The sequence below is a fragment of the Poeciliopsis prolifica genome, unplaced genomic scaffold, assembly GCF_027474105.1.
Source record: "Poeciliopsis prolifica strain line A6 unplaced genomic scaffold, Auburn_PproV2 SCAFFOLD114, whole genome shotgun sequence".
Taxonomy (NCBI): Eukaryota; Metazoa; Chordata; class Actinopteri; order Cyprinodontiformes; family Poeciliidae; genus Poeciliopsis; species Poeciliopsis prolifica.
Genome location: NW_026562489.1, coordinates 829,983 through 847,532, shown reverse-complemented (window position 1 = coordinate 847,532; position 17,550 = coordinate 829,983). Strand labels below are relative to the sequence as shown.

Genomic DNA, 17,550 nt, shown 5'->3' with positions numbered 1-17,550 from the left:
AATGCTATTAGTGATACGGGTTGGATTCATTGCAAAAAGTTCCCATTGATCAATCCAGTATTTAATTAAAAACAAAAATGCAATGAGAAGTTTGTCAAATATGCTTGTATTAGTTCAGTTTACATTTCAACCCGACACTCTGAAGATTTTCTGACCACATTTAGATGTTTTTGCATCTCTTGTCCACAAGTTTTGGTGAAAAACTAAAATTAAAATAAAAAAAATCCCCAAGTGCTGATAAAAAAACTTTTGTTTGTGAATCAATGTGAAGATCCAGAGAAGGATTTATTGGCTGGGTTGTGAGTTGTTTATCCAACATATCAACCAAGGTCCGCTTTACGGCCAGGAATCATTTCTACTGCACGTTTTTTTGGGGGGGTGTGAAGAGGGAGATCCACCTCCACCATTAATAAAATGTTAATTTTCCTTCATAAAGTACAGCTAGTACAGCCTCTAAATTATGCAGTGACCTGCTTTGGTTGCCGTCGTTAGCTGATAGGAGCTAATTAGGCACACAGGAAGATGAGTTTCAACAAGCTCGTTAGAGGAGAGTCAGTTGTGGTTAGAGAAAGCAGCGGATGAGGGGCCAACATATGGCTGGGACAGTGCATGGAGGGTGTGTGCGTGTGAGTGGGTGTATGCGTGTGTATGGGTGTGTGGGTGTGTGTGTGAGTGGAAGTAGGACAGGTTGACTGTTGCAGCCAGAGTCAAAACTACTCAAAAAATCCAATTCTATTTATTATTTTATGAAACATGAAAATATTTGAGTGAAGGTTGTTTTTTAGATGCCATCATACCAGTTTGTCCAACATTTCAACCACAGCAGTTTTAAAGGTCTGACTTTGGTTCGAGGTGATCTCATATTTCTGAGATTTTAAAGTTTGGGATCTAAATGTAGCTGCAGACAAGATACGGAAACTGGCAGTGCAGTTTCCGTTTCTAACTCCAGACCAGTCAAACTTTTCTTTAACCCTTAAATGGATCTGATTAATATTTCTGCTGATTTGGATATATATTTCTCTTTCTAAGTTTTTCTATGGAACTGGGAAGATTTTCAATAATTTTTTCTGTTTTGTGCCAAAAACCGTCTGACAGCAAACTGTGACGCTAATAATTTGTAAAGAGGAAAAAACAAAGAAGAACATCTGTGGCATTTCTAATAAAATCCTAAATCCAGGAAAGACCTCAGTTTTTGGTCCTTGTGGGGTCTGTCCTGTTTACACTGCGGCGCCCCCTGGTGATCGGATATCTCTGGATTGGTTGACTTCCTGTTTTATTTTGTTGTTCTTGTTTCGTTTCCTGTCTGTCACACCTGCTCATGATGAAGTCGTTGGTTTCCTCATTATGCTCTTGTTTTCTGCTCAGTGCCTCCAGTTCTGCAGTTCTGGATGTTTTACATTGAGACTTTCTGTTTTTGCCAGTGAATCAATTTAATCTACATTTTGAGAAATACCATCCCACTTCTTCTTCTTCTTCTTCTTTTTTTTTGTTTGGTTGTGTCTTTACGCATTGAACATGTTAGAAAAAAATGCATGTATTTCTGAGTGCAGTTTTCTATTTTGATTTTTTTTTTTCTTTGTTCTGGCAATCTAAAATGTGCATTTTTTTTATTGATAGCTTCCTCAGTTTAACAATCTTACTCTAAAGCTTCCTAAATGATATCTTACATTCTTAAGGAATGTAAGATATCATTTACATTAAGTGAATTAACATTAAGTTAATTTGCAGACATTTAATCCATCAGATTCAGCCACTGATTAGGGATTAGCCGCTTGTTTCAGACTGCAGCCAGATTAAGCGAGGACTCAGTGGATCGATTCCTGCTCTGATCCGACTGCTGACTGTTTCTCCGTCTGCTGTCACTTCAGATCCCGTCCACGGACCCCAGAACGTCAATGTGGTGGACGTCCGCGCCCGCCAGCTGACCATCCAGTGGGAAACGTTTGGATATGCCGTGACGCGATGCCACAGCTACAATCTGACTGTAAGCGCGTCACAATACAATACAATCACTATTCTCCACCAATAAAGTATTTTGGGCCAAAGAAAAGATTTTCTACCAACTTGCTTTAAGCATGTGTCAAAAATTAATTCAATCTTACTGAAATTTTTAGTTGAATAGAAAAGAAAAAACTTTATCTTCCCTCGATGGCAAAAAAAGAGCAACATATTGTACATTAATGACAAATTTACATAATACTATGCAATTATTAAAAATGGGATACTCTGACATAAAGAAATGTGCAACTAATTAGTGATGGAGACAAAGTCCAGCAGCTGCTGGGAGGATGAATCTCTGATCTGTTTCTCCAAATATTTCCCTTTTGAACAGCCGGCTTTCTTATAATGTTTTAAATACATTGATCAAAAGTTTTTTTTTTTTTTTTTTTACGTTCTGCAATTTTCTTTGTAATCTGATTGGTTAATCTGCATACATCTCAACTGAACTATCATCCTTGCTGATAAAGTTTTTACTCTTTCCCACAGAGTTTGATGAGCAAAATAATTGAGCATTATATATGCTATACACATATAATACATCTAAATATTAGTACATTTTTTTCATATTCAAGCTTTTATTTCCAATTTCATGTAAAATATATCACATATAAGACATTTTCAACTTACTTTTGAATTATGCCAAATATAACAGTTCAACCAAGAGAAAAGACCAACTAGTTGTTTTCTAAAGGCGGTTAGCTGAAAGTTTGACATTTTTTTAGATTTTCTTTCTCTCTTTTTGCCCTTAGCTTACTTATTAACCAACTTTTAAGCACATGCTGGAGACTGCCTTCATGTCAATAAAAAGGGACAGAAAATGAGTCAGAAAAAAAAAGCTGCACACCTGGAGAGAACGGCTTAAGAAAGTCTGACTGCTAATAAATGTATTTTAATATATTTTTCTAGACAGAGTTGTTTAACCTTTAATTTATACTTTCTCTGATCTTGTATTCCAGCTGGAATCGTTTCAGTCAGCCTGAAGTGATCTAAACATTTTATTTTTCATATTTTTTGCAGGTTCAGTACCAGTATGTGTTCAATCAGCAAGAGTTTGCAGCTGAGGAGTTGATCCAGACGTCGTCTCATTACACGCTGAGGGGACTGAGGCCCTTCGTCACGGTCAGGCTGCGCCTCGTTCTGGCCAACCCCGAGGGCAGCAAAGAGAGCGAGGAGATCGTCAAACAGACGGAGGAGGACGGTGGGCAACAATAAATGCTTTTGACACGTGTGGCATCAAACTTCATAATACTCTATTGATCCAGAATATAAGCAGGTTAGTTGAGTCTCGAGGCATTTCAGCAGCTCGGTATGCGATCAGGCTCTCCCTGGAGAAACCCTCCGGCTCCCCAAAAAATGAGTCATTATAAACACCTTGCAACAGCCGTCGGCGGTTAGTTGAAAATAAACAGCTGAACCAGCCGCCTACCTGCTCCGAACGCAGACTGCTCGAACAGGAGGGACAGGATGAGAGATGTCGCTGTCTAACCCACACTGGGTGTCTGACAGGCGGGTTTTGCTCACCTGCAGACATAAAAGCAAAAAGTGCTTCTATGTTCTGCGGAGACCATAGAAAAAACGGAAAATGCTTCCAGCAGTTAGGGGCTTTTAACTCCAATCTGAACAACCTGCATTTTATTTTAAGGAATGTAGAGCGCAGACAGACACAGCAAGGAAGCTTGTTTACAAGTTTACTAATTATTGATGCAGGTCATCTATCAGCTGACTGATAGATCAGTCAGCTGATCTATCTACACCTCTCGAACTTTTCACATACTGTCATGTTTTAAATATGTTTGGCATTTAAAGTGGTGTAGATAGAAAAAGGGAGTACATTTTTGTCAAAAAAAGTATACATTTCTGAGGTTGAAAAATTTAAAATTTGATGGGAAAAAAAAATCTGAAATTTGTGGTTCAATCTAAAAAAATTCTAGATTTGTTTTGTAGTTTGAGTTTTAAAAGTAAAAAAATAATCCAAGAAAACACAAAATTGTTTTAGATTAGATTTTCAAATTAAGGTAAAATTTCAGAAATTTTCCAGAAAAAAGCTTTTCACTTTTCAAACTTTGAAATGTATTTATAGAAATCAGATTAATCTTAAAATTTCAGATTTTTTTTCTTGCAATTTTTTGATTTTTCAAACTCAGAAATTTCTTTTTTTTTTCTAGAAAATTTCTGAGATCAATCAAAAGGTTGTTGAATTAACTTTTTTTTCAATGGCCAGGTAATCTGTTAGCAACTTAAAAGAAAAAGAGAAGCTACTCGCGACTTTTTGTGCCATTTTGTGACGCAGATGTCTGACTTTATGTTGTCATAAAATATTGTCGTTGTAACATTGTGAAAATCTCTGCCTTTTACTTAATACTGTTTGGACATTTGGAACATCTACATTTTGTCTTTTACATTAGTGAAATAAAATTTTGTGGCCACATATTTTATCTTCTTAAACCACAATGGTCCAAACACTCAGCCATAGATACGAGTCCAGATGCAGCCGTCTTCGTTTTAACCGTTTATTCACATGTTCACCTCTCAGACGACATCTGGAGCTTCTAAAGTAGCAGAAGTTTCACACTGATGCCTGCAACCTTCACAAATTGCACTAATCAACATTTCTGTTTATACTGCTGCGCCCCTCGGCAGGACAACTTACAAGCATAAATTATTAGCGCCCTGAGTGTATGCGTTGTCCAGCAATTCAGAAAATATCAGAACAGACTTTTTAAGCCTCCTGCTTTCTGTCCAGAGGGCCTCATGCTGCACTGAACTGAATGCAAGCGCCTCCACCACTGCTAATAATTCATTTATGTCTTACATTTCTCCCAGCACCCTGCCTGTGATAAACTGGAATAGCGTAGCCTCTGATACGCAGGGCTGCCTGTTCTTTAGCTCATCTTGTAGCTAATATGTTTTGAATTTAGCTTCTGGGGAACATCAGCTCTCAGCCTGAACGTTGAACCTTCATCAGCTGAGCACGCACAAACTGCATGTTCCCGAAAAGTGAAGCAAACACATCTGTGTAGAGGAAATAGCTTTAAGGGGTTAAAAAAAAAGATAATTGTTTTGTTCTTAATTGCTTTTTGTTTAACCGCCGTTAATCTCCTGGCTGTAGCTCAGTAATTACGGAACAGAAGAGCAATTGTTCATACGGAGGCTAATTATTGTTTGTACGGTAATGGCTCCTGCAAATGAATCGGCTTCCATCTCTCTCACACAGATATACATATTTATGCACATAAATATAAAGAATTTTTTCTATTACTTTCCAGTCTAGCTGATTTCATAGAAATTATCTTTAACCCGTGTTTAGAGTCTAAATGAAGGATTTGCAAATAAGAAATGAATTATTGTTTTTTTCTTTCCCATGACTCATTGTCCTTAGATTATAATACTAATAACTGCCTTTCAGGTTTTAATTAAGACTTAATATTTTTTCTCTTCATGTAGATTCACCTTCACAGTCACAAGTTTACATACTCTGCTTTCAATAGTTTATTTAAATTAGACATTTAATTGTTTTTAAGATGGAAATTATTGTTTCCAAAATGTTGTTTGAATGAGAACTTTGAATTTATTGCCACATTGACTGAAATATTCATTGCCACTAATGAACGAAATAGTAGTTTGTAGTTTGAATGCCACTTCAAACTACAGAAGAGGATCACTTAAAAAAACAGTGAAATTTGACTTTTGATCTCAGAAAATTCAATTCAAAATTCTGAAGAGAAAAATCTGAATTGTGACTTTTTTTCAGAGTTTTATCTTTTTTTTTTCTTTTTAAGTAATGCCAGGACGTTTAAGGTGTTTTCAACAGAGCGCTGATAATCTGTTTCTACAGTTTGGCTGCGGATGAAGCAGGAATCAATATGGTTGTAAGAGAAGCATCTAAACTTACTGGGCTGGAAATCCCCAGCAGTAAAGACTTGTAAAACATCCGCCTTCTTTACACTAATCTGAAGGTGATCAAACATCCTTCCCGCCCTGCTAACACAAGGTTGGAGAGTTTAGTGTCCAGAACCGCCCAGTTCTAAAGCAGCTCATATCCTCCAGCTCATCTCTACATCCCTCATTAGCTACTCTGCTCCCAAACTTGCGTTCAAAGCTTCATCTTTTTGTCATTGTGACCAAACGGCTGTGAAAATCTAAATAATTAACTCTTTTTTTGCATTGAATGTTTGTCCTTTCTATTAGAGATGGTTTTTGCTTCCTAGTCCTTTGATTTTGTCCTGGTCCAATGCTTCATAAATATGTAAAAAAATAAAAGAGTAAAGTAACAGAACCGGATGTAACATTTTTACCTACTTTATTTATCATGTAAGAGAACACTGAGGCTGTGTGAGTATTTGTTGGTAAAGAAATAATATTTTTAGATGTTAAAGCTTTGGTTGTTTATCTGTAGATATCCAATATCATGCTCAAATACCTCTAAATAACAAAAAGCAGATATTAAATACACTGATCTCAAATCTTTGACTTTATGCCCTCATATATCACTACTGAAGTACTGAAACATGATCTTCTCCCATAATGACTGACAGTTTATAATCCTTTTATCATAGAAGGTCAAGATCAGACTAGTAGAACAAAAACAATTACTTTGGTTAGAAATGTTTTTGTCATAAACTCCTGCCATTAAGGGCTTAAGAACCTGTAGTTGTCATATTATCAGTTTTTTAGGAGTGTCTTTGCCATATGATGATGTTTGTTCATTATTTTTCTCAGAGGATTAACCTTTGATTATTGTGGCATCTTGAACCACATGAATTACAAATACTATTGGATCGATATGTTAAAATGTCAAATGTTAAAACATAAAAAAAAAAAACATAACTCACTGTATGGTAGAAATCAGCATAAAAAAATACTTGCTTATTTATGCTGCTGGGTCTTTAAAGTATAGAAATGAACATGGCTGAAGTTAGCACTTTAGCATTAGCTTCTGCTAGAATTAAGAGCTAAGAAGGAATAAACCCTGTAACGGGATTTGGACAAAAGAGAAAACAGATTCATTACTTGCCAGTAATGACACTTTGAGTTCAGCTCAGGATAGAAGAAAGGATTTAGAGAAAATAACCAAAACAAAGGAGAAAATCACACATAGAAAACAGAGCTGCCAGCATAATGAAGCAGACGATTCAATGTGTGGCACGATGGAAGTTAATCAAGTTATGATTAATGTGTTCAGCTGCTGTTATCTTTTCAATGAAGACTGTTTTTCTCCGTCTCTGCCTCCGAGGAGCAAAGGAACACACACGTTCACACAAAACGTGTGAACGTGTGTGTTCCTTACATACTCTGTTTTCAATAGTTAAGATGGAGCCAGAGCCGTTCAGACTCACAGGTGTCCAGGGCGGCTCAGGCTGCACACAAACACCAGATATTCGCCGACATTAAGACAGACATTGTTTCAGAGAAGATAAGAGCGAGCACAGGCGTCAGACACACGCTCCAATGATAAGGTGTTGAATGAAATAGCAGTTTGTAATTGCATTTCTTTGTTAGGGTAATTTGATGCACTCCATGGGCTGGGCCCTTAATCAACACCTTGGAATTACTTATCAAAATCTTCTGACAGTTTCCTTAAATGTTTGTGTATTCATGTGCACATCGCCCACATCTGACTCAGAGCGCTTTACTTTTCTATTCTGTGTTTTATGATTTAAAAAAATAATAAATTTTATGATGTGCAACCAAATGCGGACATCTGAGCATCATGGAAAAGTTTTCTAATGTCATAAGGAACATTGAGATTGTCTTGTTTGGCTCTGCCTGGCGTGTATTTTTCCTACGGCGGAGTCCATCTTGACTTCCCTGATCAGCTCGAGTAAGCAGATGTTGGGTAGAAATATGAACTATGTGATCGACTGCTGTCCTGTTGTAAAATAATATTTTAGTGATCAAGTACTCTATAGAATATTTTTACAATTATTCGAGGAATCGGATCTCACTCACTCACCGTTCGCTCCAAAACAGTGACGACGCCACAAAATGTCAAATGTCTCTCAAATGTCAGAGCAAATAGTGTCTATGCCAAAAACAGATGTTCTTTTTTCCAAGCCGGCCTCTTCTTACCAAAACAGCTGCTGACATGATCGAATAACCAGAGGACATAAATATCTCTTGTACTCTAAAACTTTTTCTCGTGATTCCTCTGAAAATTTGTTTTCAGCTTCCTATGAAGCAGCTCAGAAACATGCAAGGTCATCTCTCTGTTCTCATAAAACACTTGTCTCTTTTGTAATGAGTTTGCAGTTTGTAATGGTTGATAAAACAGAGGAGATTTTACTGCAACTGCTTCCTCCAACTCTGGACGACCAGGAAAACGTGAAACCTCATTTAAAAATTGCATAACCCTTAGTTCAGCTCATCCCAGCATAATTCAAAAACATATTTATGCCTATTATTTCATGTTTTTCCCAAGAAAGCTTAAAATGTGTTGTTTTCTAATTTTAGTACAAAAACACTCTAGGATTTGAGTTTGTTGGTCATTTCCACTGTTTTATCACTTCCTGTATGAACTTAAGTTCTTGGTTTCATAGAAATATCTTTGAATTAGAATCCATTATGGGATCAGAGTCTGAAACTATCAAACTGGTTGTCCAAATTAAAAATTTTGGCGCGCAGCTTTAAACCATAAACCAGAGTTCTCCATAAAGTGTTTGAAAGAAATTAGACACAAATTAAACCTTGTTTATATTGCTTAATAACCTTTATGCAAAGAGACTCTTAAGTTTTCAACACCTCAAATGAACAGAAAAGCCATACATTTTAGTTTATGGATCATATTGACCTATCAAAATCAGTTTGATTAAAGCACCTTTTAACTTCCTGTTTAATAAACACACATCATTTTTACCTACATTTTTTTAAGTCTTTCTTTCTGTCTTGTCTTTGTTGATGTTTGGAGTTTCTAACTTTTATTTGCTGCTTTTTGTTGATGTTTGAAATGATGTGCTTGGAAAGCAGTGTGCATGAAATAGGCTTTTCTTTCCAAACATTAACTACATGGAAGACTCTCATTTAGCTAAACTGAAAATGTTTTTGTTGTTGATTAAATATCATAAAGTAGAAATCAGAAATTCACAGACACAATGAACACGATGATCAGCCTTTTGACCAGCCTATCGTAAAAACCTGCACATTTAATACCCGCTTTGCAGTTCAGTGATTAACATTAGAAGGGCTCAAAAATGAGACGCAACCTTTTTTCACTTCAGCCTGAGTAGCACCTTAAGCAGAAAAAAACAAGTCTTTTCTTCCTCCTGGCAACATTTCATACAGTTCACGCCTGTCAGTGTGTTTTTGTCTCAGTTTATGGGTGTAGTTTTGGTTGTGCATGTTTAACATGCTGTTACTTCTCCCAGACAAGGTGTCTGACACTCCCCTCCTCGTCTATTCACTTTGGTAGAGTGAAATATTTTGTTTTCCTGAAAAGACATAAACCTGTACACTCCATGCTCTCTTACGAGGTAGCGTTTGCTGTGTTACAGCGTTGAACCTGCTGCCCTTAAATTGTTTTGGACGGCTAACGATGTAAACTCACTGAGCTGGATGTTAAGAAAACAAAAGCTTTGAGTAATTGAAATAAAAACACAAAAGTGAACGTTTCAATCTGATTAGTTATTTGAATTGAATCTGTAATTGACTTGGTAATTTCACACATTTTTTTTATTTGCTTTTTTCCTTAAGCAAATGCAAAATTGTTTCCCAGTGGTGAGTCAAAAATCCGCCTGCAGTTTGTGGAAATCAGCGTGCCGGCTGTCTTTTTGTCTCAGCAGTCGTTCCATTATTCTGTCTGCAGGGTTACCTCAGGATTATTTCCTGCATGCCCTCATTACAGCCTGCCTGTCTTCCTTTAGCTTTACTTTTTACAAATAATAGCTGGGCTCGTACTGAACGTATCCCAACGTCTGCCACATTTCATCAAAAACCCTATTAAGAACAAACGTTCTCAACTTTTCTCTTAGATTTAATCAGAAAGTTACAAATTTCACCAAAAGATGGTTTTCATCCCGAAGACTTTGAGAACAGCATTTTTAAAATGCAGCCAGTAATCCAAAAACCTAAAATGTAGCAATGTAATACTAAGGAAATGTCCTTACACATGACATTTCTGTTGTTGTGGAATAAAAAGAAGCAATAATCTGCAGGGGTTTGAGACGAGTTATATTCAGCAATGAATCGCCAATCTGCATCGGCGATGACACCGAAGCTCGAAACGAAAGAAACAAGTTTCACTATATTTCAATGAAGTTTTATGGAACAGAATTGATCTGCTAACTGTTGTGAATTGAAGGTACCAGAAATCTTCAGTCTGGCAAAGTGTTAAGAGGGACAACATTCACACACAAGTTCACAGTTACAACAACGGCAAGATACCCTGGCTGCAGCTATCTGTGAAAGTGTATGAAATACGGTGAAATACAAAAGGAATGGAAAATAAAATGATTTATTTTGCAGTGCCCGGGTCTGTGCCGATGGAGTCGCTGCAGAATACGCCATACGAAGAGAAGATCTTCATGCAGTGGAAAGCTCCCAATGAGACCAACGGGGTCATCACTCTGTATGAGGTAAGCTAATCAGTTTGAATGAATTCTGGGAGATTTTAAATGTGACCTATTAAGGTTCCTTGAACAAGTTAAAATAAGTTTGAGGGTGAACAAAACATGTTCATTATAATTTTTTGGACAAAATCAGTCTTAGGCCACACACCCCAAACTCAACGTTTACACTCTTATGTAAAAATGGCTGCAAAAAGATTATGCAACCGTACATCTTTCAAAAGCAGAAGTAGAGCCTCCTGCACAATCAAGAATGCAGCAAGAGGTTTATGGATGATGAGCCAATAAGAACACTTCTCCAGCAGCCATTGTACAGCGTATACAACGGGAAAACCAGTTGAGCAAGCTGAGCTGCTGGAGCTCAGCTTGGGTTGGGATTCGCTGAGGTTGCTAGGTGAAGAGCATTGGTTGTAATTTTTGCAGACACCAAAAAACAGTAACTTAACGGCATATTGCCAAAATATGGCTGGGTGTGTTTTTTTATTTGTAATTTTGCTGCATCGGGTTGCAGTTCTGCACACCTCTGCCTGTGGAGGGAGATGGAAGACGCTTTCAAAGCTCATCCTGAACCACAGACTGATGTGTCAGACATATTCTCTTCACATGAACATGTGAAACCACCCTGTCAGCTGGGACAGACACAGGCTTAGAAACCGGAGCTGTGCTGTGAAAGCAAAGTCATTGTGAGTTCATGATTCATCAAATGTAAAATGCATTCAATAGATGGGAGAAATTCAAGCGTAAGTTTAAGTTTAAAGTTTTAAACGTTGAGAGATTGTTTAAGGTCTTAAGAGTGTGAGTTTGAGTGTGTGAGGATGACTCTGGTGAATTCCTAAGAATGTAGTTGTAGGGTGTTTATTCAGGTTGAACTTGAGTTTAACCCCCTACCTAATGAATTATTGACCGGCTCTCCTCTGTCTGCTTGTGATATCACTGCATCAAGAACCTGCCTCTTCAAGACTTAGAGAAGCTGCTGTGTGTGGTCAGAGATGCATCGCTCCAGTGTGCCCTCCAAGCAACCAGACTTCCTCTGATTTTTTAAAGTGGTCCTAATCAATACTTCTCAGGTCTTTCTGAAGAACATTAAAAGTTTGTCTTTCAGCCGTTTGACGTCTTCTTACTAATTTTCTTAAAATGTCAGGTATAAAATATCTGGATGGAATCAGTTGAGTCTGATATTTATTAGATTTAGAACTGCATATGCATAAACACATGACATATTGGCATTAACATTGTATTATATAAACTTTGTTTTTAATTTTAAGTAGCAGTGAAAACTGCCAGTCTCTCTCGTTTTAGAGTTCCTCAGGAGTTTCCTGGTGTAGTTGCAGCTGAATATTCAACGACTCTTTTCAAACAGAAATAGTTGAGTTCATTGGCGTTGGTTTAGTTCCAGGTACTGACACAGCGGCGCTCATAAAATATCAGTAGAGCCGACCTCAGCCTGTTTAACACAAAAACAGTTTTGATGTGATCTTTGCCTCCTTATCCTGTGCAAGTATCAAACATGACCTGAACCTTTGGCCTTAGAAGAAAGGATTATGGAATAACAGGTTTTTTGGCATGAAGGGGAAACATCATTGTAAGTTTTAAATCAACATAGACTGACGGTGCTGGTCTCAGAGATCGAGTTATTTGAACACACAGACATCAAAGTATGGAGGCGACAAATTGACAACAAACATGACAACAATGTACGTACCAACTGTGAAGCATGGTGGTGGCAGTATCATGCTTGTTCATGCAGCGTACCAGGTGTACAGATCAATGCCAGATTCATAAACAAGGAAACTTTAACATACCTAGTTGCTCCAACAGGAAATGATCTAAAACACATTGAAACAAATGAACAACGACAAGAGACGTTTCTCGTTTCAGGACTAAACTTGGAGATATTTCCACTTTTCTGGTTCATAAAGAGATTTATGTCTGATTGTGGGATCAGTTCACTGTGACCACACACTTATAGGTGTGTAGTTGCCACAAATTATACTCTGTAGTAGGACTACTTTACTATATTTTAAAGAAGTGTAATAAGACTATTTTAGTACTAAATGTTTTCAAAATGAGCAAAAACGCAAATTTAAAATTTAGCTTTGCTATTAGCTAGTGTGCTAGCCTACCTATGTTGGATGTAACCTTTCATAAGATGTTTTAATATTTAAACTAATCAAACAGATAAAATTATAAAGTTCTGTGCAAACTATGGTTGTATAATGACTAAATAAAAAAATACAAATAATATAATTAGAAAATACTAAATTCAGGCAGAAAATACATTCTTCCAAAATGCAACAAATATTTGGAGTGGATATTGCAAGTTAGTAAAATACTTCTAGTGTTGATATCTATTGTTTATCTATTGTGTTTTATTGATCTCAGAATGGCTCAGCAGATAAAATTAGCATCAGGACAAAAAGAGTCCAGGAACAAGAGTAAAGGCAAAAAGTACAATGTAGTAAAACTACCCCTAAAATATTTTTTCATTCCATTAAGTTACTCATGTAACTGCAAATATAACTATAGTTCAATTTTCTCTGCATCTTTTCTGCTTTCCACTGATCTCAGAGCTGCTGTGCGCTGAAGGTCATGGCCTGATGAAGTCGATAAAACAACATAGAAATCTTATTGATAAATGCATCTTTCTGAACAAGTTTCCAAATGGAAAACAGAGCGAACAGTCATTTTCGGGGTAGTAATTTGAAACCTGTGTGGATTGTAGCGTCTCGTCGGAGCGCAGTGTCTTTTCCTCGCTGGTCTTTGCAATACATATTTTTTCCTTCATCCCGTGAGTCTTTTCTGCCTCTTAGCATCATCTGTCTCTCGTCTCATTCTGTGCAGCACAGAGACCGCTCGGCATCATTTCTGAGGCCTCCATTAGACCTCGACTGAGAGCTGAAAAAATCCTCTAAACCTCCTGGGACCATAATCAATTCGTCTTGTTTTCTGTTGATTTCATTAATATCAATCTAAGCTCCCGCCGCGGCGAACAGAGGCGGCACAACTCTGCATCATCTGTTAAACATATCAGAGGCTGAACACAATGCTCCGCTATTAGAGATAATTACTATAATTGCAGCTATTGACAGGATTAAAGGCATCATCTGCAACATCTGAAGGGGCTCTTGTTGTGTCCCATCCTGCTCTGTTGTCTTATTTATTTTTTTCATTTTTTCAACCTGCTCAGTGTCCCTCGCTTTTCAGACTGAAAACCTGATGAATTACACCTGGGACAAAAAGGAGGAGCGGGAGGAGATGGGGTGGGTTGGATGGATTGGTGGAGGTGGAGAGTGGTAAGGAGAGATAAGGGGGAAGGAGGAGTCACAGGACAGAACGGGGCGATAAAACAGGAGGCGAGGAAAAGAAGCATGGTGTCTCGTGATTGGAGGAATAAATCAGTGTGCAAATATGATCACTTCATCTCCTGGATCTGTTACTATAATTGCGGCTAATTACAGGATTAAAGGACACATCTGGGGGAGATCTGAAGGGCCGCCCTCCTCCCGTCCAGACTCCCTCTGCTCCTCTGCCCGGCTCAAAATGGGCTTAATGTCTGGGGAGCAGATAATGGAGGGAGTGCCTTTGAGGACTGGAGAGTGGAGAAACATGATTAATTCTCAGAACTCAATATCAATATTTAATATGTTTTAAAAAGGTGAGATTTGTTAGATGGATAAAGTAAAAACTAGTGTTGTTGATGGATTGATACAATTTATCAGATTAATCACTGTTGTTGTGATTAATCACTCTGCTTAACTTTGTAAGATTGCCACACTCCCACACATTAAAATACGAGCAATTAGATTTATTTATTATTTTTGTGGCAGAAAGCAGGTGGTGTAGCCTCCCAGGACTCAACAGCAGCTAAAGGAAACTTGCTCCACTACACCAGAATGCAAGTAGCAGAAAAGTCATTCAGGGGACAACTGACTCTGCCCCTTTCTGATGTCGCCCTGGGCAACTGCCCATAAGCCCTCTATGAAAAACTATTTCTGTAAGCATGTTTTCTAATGACGCTAAAGAAAATGTTTTGTTGTCTCAAACCGGACATGTCTGACGATCAGTTTTCCATGTTTTTTAAAGGAAGCCACTTTGTTTTAAACGATAATTTAGAATCGTCCGTCTGCATTTATTTCACATAGAAGTTGTACGTTGACATGAACGCTGCTTGTCCTCATCCAGCTAACTGACCGGCGTAATTCATGCAGGTGATTTGCATATTCAGGCTAATGATATAAATTTTTTAAGTTTTGTTGTCTGCTGTTGTGTAAAGATAAATCTTTCGCTGTCATTCTTCCCTCTGTGTCAAACCTATAATTATACATTATGCAATATTAACGCATTTAAATGTTCATATTAATGACATGCTTATAATGCGTCAACTTTGACAGCTGCAGTAAGAGCCTTTAGCTCGCTGGTTAAACTGAGTCTTTGCAGTCTTCCCCTGCCCTCTCTGACCTTTCAGTTAATACTCAGATAGCTCCAGTTTCTGAACTGAGAGCGGAGAAGCACTCAGAAGCACACTTGGCTCAGATCATGACCCTGTCAATCCCTTCTCTGATTGCAGCATCAAACCACTGAAGCATCCCAGGTTCCCCTTGCTAACGCTTACCTCCCTGCTGCTGTCTGCAGAGTTATTTCTGAACCCCTGCTTGCGTAACAGACGCTGCTGCTGCTGCTGCTGACATTGATTAGGAAAAAAAGCAGTGAAGCGCATCATTAGATCATGGCTCTGCTGATTTGTTTTGACCAGTGGAAGATTTTTTCTTTCTGTCTTTGTTTTGTTTTCATCTTAATTTAGAAGGTACCACTTGCTTAGGGACTCTGGTGTTTCTTCTGAATTGATCAAGAGAAGCCAGGCCATTAAAAATGTTTACATTTTATTGGAGGTAAATCTGTAGTGGGTCATTTTCCTTATTATGTCACGTATGCAAAGCATTTAAACCCCATTGATGGGATTTGACACGTTGTTTTCTATTTATTCTCTATATTAGCTAGCGCTCCCACAGCACTGGAGAAACTCAATATAGCTGCACAAATTATTTAATAAAAGTGAGTTATAGTGAACGCGTCGAGAAAGTTCTCATTGAACTTAAAAAAGTTCTCATCTGAACCTAAACGGGTCACAGATAGTTGCAGGTTTTATGCACACAGTTTGGGTTTGATGATTTTTCCTGGAACTTCACTGGAGAACATTCAACAAGTAACATGATTCCAACTTTTGACCCTGTGAAATACACACAGGCATATTGATTAAAATATTTATTCCTTTATAGTTTCATTTCCATTTGTAAGTTTTGTACATTGAAGAGGTGGGATTGTTTTCTGCCTTGTGTTTCCACCACTGTGACAAGACATTGTTTGAACTTCAAAAACAAAAATAATATTATTGTGTTTAGGATTGTGCTTCTCATTTGAAGTAGCTCTGCTACTTTAGTTCTGCTTGGTTCTTTTTATAGACGGCTCATCGTTCTGCAGGTTTAGACATTGCATGTCCTTTGGTTTTAGACAGTCATCATACGTAACCCAGAAAACGTTGCGTATGATTAGCTTTTCAGATTAGCATCTGAAAAGCTAAATAAAACCTGAACTATGAGCCCAAAACCCAGTGGAACCAAAATGCAGAACCTGAGGCTTTTTCAAATTTGGTGCCTGACTTTCTGGCCACATCATCACCACAGAGCCTCAGAAGATTTGGATGATATAAACTAAGATAATATTTAATTTCCCTTTGAAACAAAATATTTGAATTTAATTGAATATTTATGTAGATATGAATGAACATGTGGCCACCATGTATTTTTCTCTATTCCCATCTGCTTGTCTGATTAAACCAGTGATCCTCAGAATAGGAGGAACCGCCAAGAGAACCAGTGACTCGGCATTTCCTGAAACTTCAATTTCTCTACAGTATTTTCTTTCTGATATTACTCCATAATCAAGTTTCAAATTCTTTATGTTTGCAGCCTCCAAAAACAATGCAGGCACCATATCTTTCTTGCTATATGGTGGAAGGTTTAAATATCCAGATAGTCACAGAAAATTAAAAATCTGTTGCTTTCTCTCTCTAAACAGCAAGCAGGTAAACTTTTTAACCACATCTGAGACAGTAAGAAATGTTGACAACCATAAATGATTGAGTAGATTGAAATTTTTAATCATTTTTATCTGGTCTAAATTAAGTCTAAAACAATGGCTGGATAAGAAAAATGGGAACATTTAGCTGACAAACCTTTAAACCGTTTAATCCACCACAGTAAAGCAACAGGAAACTAGTCCGGTGAGTAGCTGTTGCTGCCTGATCCGGTGTGTGAATAACTTTGCTCTCCCATTCCTCTCTCCTCAAGTAGTCTTTAATCAATCAAGGAGATCAATACCGGCAGCCAGCCTGACATTTATTTCTGTTTCTCTGTTCCAAACTGTTGATTTCTGTAGCAGCTGCAGACATTTAGTGAAGTCAGTCTCCCTCCTTATCGCTCTTTCCTGGGAATGAAACAGTTGGCTTTTCTTCAGGAGAGCAGGATTTGTGAGACGATCTCAATACTGACTTGTAAAGCTGCAGCGGACGCCAGGGTGACATGCAAAACGGAAAATGGAAAATGAAATGAAACAGTGACTTGAAGAAGTCAAAGTAAGTGATCATCAGACAGACTGAAAATTTAAGCATTTAAATATGTATCTGTAAGAGTAGTTTATTTGTGATACATTTTCTTTTTGACATTTTAAAGTGAATTTTGACGTATTTAATAAAAAAAGCAAATGACAAAAATTAAATCCAGCACTATGATTTTTACTTGAGTACTATTTCACCCAAAATATTTCACATAATTAAAAACTTTTCTAAGGATTACTTTTAAACTCTGGTTGAATATTATTCTTCTGAATTAATAGTATTAATTTATGGCTACCTGATCAACCTCATTATTAAGCAAAAAGTTAGCTGACTCAGATTACTGTACATGATTCTGCTTTAATGAAAGCTCTTTATTGT

At 37.4% G+C, this 17,550-nt stretch overlaps 1 pseudogene; it reads left to right on the top strand.

Moving 5' to 3' along the window:
• LOC129354640 (receptor-type tyrosine-protein phosphatase T-like) overlaps positions 1–17,550 on the top strand; it is a 162,055-nt pseudogene that overhangs the window by 7,404 nt on the left and 137,101 nt on the right.